This window comes from Salmo trutta, chromosome 1 (genome assembly GCF_901001165.1).
Source record: "Salmo trutta chromosome 1, fSalTru1.1, whole genome shotgun sequence".
NCBI lineage: Eukaryota > Metazoa > Chordata > Actinopteri > Salmoniformes > Salmonidae > Salmo > Salmo trutta.
In genome coordinates this window covers 14,531,391-14,537,155 of record NC_042957.1, presented here as the reverse complement: position 1 = coordinate 14,537,155, position 5,765 = coordinate 14,531,391, and the positions used below count along the sequence as shown (strand labels likewise).

Sequence of the window (5,765 nt, the reverse complement as noted above, 5' to 3'; positions counted from 1 at the left end):
ATCTACCCTCTCCTCCAGAATGTCAGTGAGGGAGACTAGCACCAGATAGAGAAGATGGTGGACATGGGCGTAAAGGACGTCATCAACCTGACAGAGCCACATGAGGGCACTGGCATCCTCCACCTGGCCGCTGTGGCCAACAACAAAACATGGTAAGCTTCCTGCACCCTGGTCATGTTAGCTGCTGAGTTGGGGCACGACGGCATGGTTGCTTTGCTGGCTAAGAACTACGTTGACATGAACCTGATGGATGCTGAGGGGAAATGGGAGAGGATACAGTCAGGCCACAGAGTAGGTGATGCTGCTGTGTGTGCTAGAGATATAATTCGGGCCACCGAATAAAATAGAACGGAATGGCATAGAATAGAATAGAATAGAATAGAATAGAATAGAGTAGAATATTCAGACACTGAATAGAAGGACTTTATTTTCCACCTGTAGATAGAAATGGGCCTTTAAACGACAAATGTATCAACCACAGGGTTTGTTTACTTACTATATTACTGTATGTAGCTCTTATACCAAGAGCTGTTGAATGCCGTGCCTGTTTGACTCATAAAAATGCACGCTCTCTCTGTTTACATGATGATGAGATCAGTGTTTCAGGCGACTCAAATCAACTCACCCACTCCAAAGGAACCACCGTAACAACACTCATACAAAACTCCTTAAAACCCAATTATGATAATAGCCTCAATTGCAGTGCGGTCCAGTCTTCAGTTACAGTCAATGACTCTGGGCTCTTTTGAGGGGATGATTGTGGACATCTAATTACAGATCAGAAGGGATCCTCTCCCTGGTCTGTAAAGCCTGCTGGCCTGCTGGGTAATCCGATTTGATCGGCTCACCGACTCAGTGTCTCTTGGCTCTTTTCCCAGGTGTGCTCCTCTGCTGCATCTTCCCCCCATGCGCTGCCTGCAGGTGGCCTACACAGCATGGCCGATGTCAACAACGTCTCGCTTGCCGGGACACCCGTGTTCCTGCTGGCCGGCCAGCCCGCCACTGACTGCTCCGCCATGTGCCTCTGCATCCTGGGGCAGGGTGCCGAGCCTGACGCAGCTAATCATGACATGAGGGGTTCTGGGAGATCAAAGGCCAAATCTGAAAGGACACCCTATTCCCTATGTAGTGCACTACTTTAGTTTGGTGGAGTGTTACAAGTATGCCATTTTGGATTCAACGAGGGTTATATTCCTAAAATTGAACTGTTGAAATTTGGGAATGTAAATTACCTGAATGTACCTGAATTGTTGACTCTCTGAGTAATCTAGATACCTGTGTTGAATAGAATAAAGTAACTTGGACTTTGCTGTGTGAATTCTATCTTGTTAATGTCATTCATCACATGACAGGCCGCACTGTGTTGATGGAGGCAGCCAGGGCTGGGGCTGTGGAGCTGATCCGAGGCATCCTACTGAGGGGGCGAACACACTTCACTGCCATGGGGGATTCTTTGAGGTGGGTTATACAGTATTATAAACCGGGTGGTTCGAGTCCTGAATGCTGATTGGCTGAAAGCCGTGGTATACCACGGGTTTGACAAAACATTACTTCTTACTGTTCTAATTATGTTGGTAACCAGTTTGTAATAGTAATAAGGCACCTTGAGGGTTTGTGGTATATGGCCAATATACCACATATAAGGGCTGTGTCCAGGCATATAAGGGCTGTGTCCACTCCTCGTAACATCGTGCATAAGAACAGCCCTTAGCCATGGTACATTGGACATGTACCACACCTCCTCAGGCCTTATTGCTTAAATAATGCATTTGAACGTCAGTAAAGGTTAACCGTGTTTAGTTGTGGGTTTGATTCCCACATGGCCACATATACTGTATGTCTATACCCATTGGGCCGGTTTCCTGGACCCAGATTAAGACTAGTCCTGGACTGAAAAGCCCTTTAAATAGAGACTTTCCATTGAGCAGGACAAGGCTTATTTCTGGTCAGGGAAAGGATCCCGATATGTCAACTATTGTTTTGAATACAACCGTCATCTGTTACTATAATTGTCCTGAAGGTGATCCAGGTGCTGCCTGCGAACTCAGATGACATGGGAGGGATGACATCAGAGGGGGGGACACCTCTTCACTACGCTGCCTGACTGCTGCGGATTCTTAGCACAGAGAGGTATAGACCTTCACTAATAACTAATTAACACTGAGTGAAACGGTACTTCAACAAACACATTTACGTTATACTCAGTGAATACATCTGTTATAAACATTTTAATCAGTCTTCAGTGATATGCCGCTATTTCTTATGCATTTAATTCCCAGGATTTGGAATGTTTTCAGTGGGCTTTTTATGATTTAACTAAAGGGTTTCATTCTTTATTGTCTGTAACTCTAGGTTGTAACTCCAAACTGAAGAACCAGGAGGGCCTTCTCCCCCGTCAGATTGCCAAAGACAATGGCTACAATTCAGCGGTGAAGGAACTCAACAAAGCAAAGAGGATACACGGGAAATACTCCAAACCCAGTGTATCCAATCCAAACACTCCCTGAGCTCTGACTCTCCACTATTGGCCCACGAGTATGAGACTGCCCTTCGGAACGCCTTTTTTGATGAATAAGAAGCCGAATGCACGGAGACGGTCTCCAAGAAGATGTTTTTGTCCGTGCTGCAGAAGCTCCAGGGCCCAGAGGAACCAGACCAGCTCCATATGGTGGTAGTGACCTACGACAAGAGGAGAGGAAGACTAGTCAACGTCAATTACTTCTTCAATGGCCTCAAATACCTCCATAAACCATTTACCATCGCCACCTATGCCCCCAAGAAGAAGAAAGGTAAAAAGGGCAAGAGAAAGGCTAAATTCATCCTCCCTTATCTGCACCGTCCCACCTGAGCTTATTTACCAGGGGGGCGAGGGCGAGCCGCCTCACTTCATGATCCAGACGTACCAGCACTGCATCGACGTCACGTGGTTCGACAGCGACCACCCGCCAGGTCACCCCATCAAAGACAACTCGGCCTTGTATATAGACAAGCTAGAGGGGGTCTAAATCAACATCAACTACTGTGTGAAGACGGGGGACCCGGAGTCTCTGAGCCTGGCCTTCAGTTAGGGGGTCCAGGTGGACATGAAGGACCGCTTATACAATGCATTCCGAAGGTATTCAGACCCCTTGACTTTTTCCACATTTTGTTACATTAAACCCTTATTCTGATATGGATTAAATTGTTTTCTTCTCTCATAAATCTACACACAATACCCCATGCAAATGTATTACAAATGAAAAGTATTCAGACCCTTTACTCAGTACTTTGTTGAAGCACCTTCGGCAGCGATAACAGCCTCGAGTGTTCTTGGGTATGACACTACAAACTTGGCACACCTGCATTTGGGGAGTTTCTCCCATTCTTCTCTGCAGATCCTCTCAAGCTCTGTCAGGTTGGATGGGGACTGTCGCTGCACAGCTATTTTCAGGTCTCTCCAGAGATCTTCGATAAAGTTCAAGTCCGGGTTCTGCCTGGGCCACTGGAACTTGCCTGTGTGCTTAAGGTTGTTATCCTGTTGGAAGGTGAACCTTCGCCCCAGTCCGAGGTCCTGAGTGCTCTGGAGCAGGTTTTCATCAAGGATCTCTTCTGTACTTTGCTCTGTTCATCTTTCCCTCGATTCTGACTAGTCTCCCCGTCCCTCCTGCTGGAAAACATCCCCACAGCATGATGCTGTCACCAACATGCTTCACCGTAGGGATGGTATTGGCCAGGTGATGAGCGGTGCCTAGTTTCCTCCTCTTCCATACAGCTTCCTCTCCTCCAGACAGCATCCACTCTTCAAGACAGCTTCCACTCAGCTTCCCCTTCACCAAACAGCTTCCACTCTTCCAGACAGCTTCCTCTCTTCCAGACAGCCTCCACTCTTCCAGACAGCCTCCACTCTTCCAGACAGCTTCCTCTCCTCCAGACAGCTTCCACTCTTCCATACAGCTTCCTCTCCTTCAGACAGCTTCCTCTCTTCCAGACAGCTTCCACTCAGCTTCCTCTCCTCCAGACAGCTTCTACTCTGCCAGACAGCTTCCTCTCCTCCAGCCAGCTTCCACTCTGCCAGACAGCTTCCTCTCTTCCAGACAGCTTCCTCTCCTCCAGACAACTTCCACTCTTCCAGACAGTTTCCACTCTTCTAGACAAGTAGCTTCCACTCTTCCAGACAGCTTCCACTCTTCCAGACATGTAGCCTCCACTCTTACAAACATGTAGCTATCGCTCTTCCAGACATGTAGCTTACACTCTTCCAGACAGCTTTCACTCTTCCAGACAGCTGCCTCTCTTCCAGACAGCTTCCTCTCTTCCAGACAGCTTCCTCTCTTCCAGACAGCTTCCTCTCTTCCAGACAGCTTCCACTCTTCCAGACAGCGTCCTCTCTTCCAGACAGCTTGCACTTTCCAGAAAGCTTCCTCTCCTCCAGACAATTTCCACTCCTTCAGACAGCTTCCACTTTTCCAGACAGCTCCCACTCTTCCAGAAAGCTTCCTCTCCACCAGACAGCTTCCACTCTTCCAGACAGCTTCCACTCTTCCAGACAGCTTCCTCTCCTCCAGACAGCTTCCACTCTTCCAGAGAGCTTCCTCTCTTCCAGACAGCTTCCACTTTCCAGACAGCTTCCTCTCAACTAGACAGTTTCCACTCCTTGAGACAGCTTCCACTTTTCCAGATAGCTTCCACTCTTCCAGACAGCTTCCACTCTTCCAGACAGCTTCCTCTCTTCCAGACAGCTTCCACTTTCCAGACAGCTTCCTCTCCTCCAGACAGTTTCCTTTCCTCCAGACAGCTTCCTCTCCTCCAAACAGCTTCGTCTCCTCCAGACAGCTTCCTTTCTTCCAGACATGTAGCTTCCACTCTTCCAGACAGCTTCCACTCCTCCAGACAGCTTCCTCTCTTCCAGACAGCTTCCACTTTCCAGACAGCTTCCTCTCCTCCAGACAGCTTCCTCTCTTCCAGATAGCTTTCTTTCTTCCAGACAGCTTCCTCTCCTCCAGACAGCTTCCTCTCTTCCAGACAGCTTCCTCTCCTCCAGACAGCTTCCTCTCCTCCAGACAGCTTCCTCTCTTCCAGACAGCTTCCTCTCCTCCAGACAGCTTCCTTTCTTCCAGACAGCTTCCTCTCCTCCAGACAGCTTCCTCTCTTCCAGACAGCTTCCTCTCCTCCAGACAGCTTCCTTTCTTCCAGACAGCTTCCTCTCCTCCAGACAGCTTCCTCTCCTCCAGACAGCTTCCTCTCTTCCAGACAGCTTCCTCTCCTCCAGACAGCTTCCTCTCCTCCAGACAGCTTCCTCTCCTCCAGACAGCTTCCTCTCCTCCAGACAGCTTCCTCTCCTCCAGACAGCTTCCTCTCCTCCAGACAGCTTCCTCTCTTCCAGACAGCTTCCTCTCCTCCAGACAGCTTCCTCTCCTCCAGACAGCTTCCTCTCTTCCAGACAGCTTCCTCTCCTCCAGACAGCTTCCTCTCCTCCAGACAGCTTCCTCTCTTCCAGACAGCTTCCTCTCCTCCAGACAGCTTCCTCTCTTCCAGACAGCTTCCTCTCCTCCAGACAGCTTCCTCTCCTCCAGACAGCTTCCTCTCTTCCAGACAGCTTCCTCTCCTCTAGACAGCTTCCTCTCCTCTAGACAGCTTCCTCTCCTCCAGACAGCTTCCTCTCTTCCAGACAGCTTCCTCTCTTCCAGGCAGCTTCCTCTCTTCCAGGCAGCTTCCTCTCCTCCAGACAGCTTTAGAGTTCTACTGATCTGAGCTAGAGGTAGAGCCCAATGACGTGAAATATGCTG

General features: G+C 49.1%; 1 pseudogene; it reads left to right on the top strand.

Moving 5' to 3' along the window:
* The first annotated feature begins 204 nt into the window (after window positions 1-204).
* Window positions 205-3,185, top strand: LOC115195287 (ankyrin repeat and EF-hand domain-containing protein 1-like; annotated as a pseudogene).
* The last annotated feature ends 2,580 nt before the right edge of the window (window positions 3,186-5,765 follow it).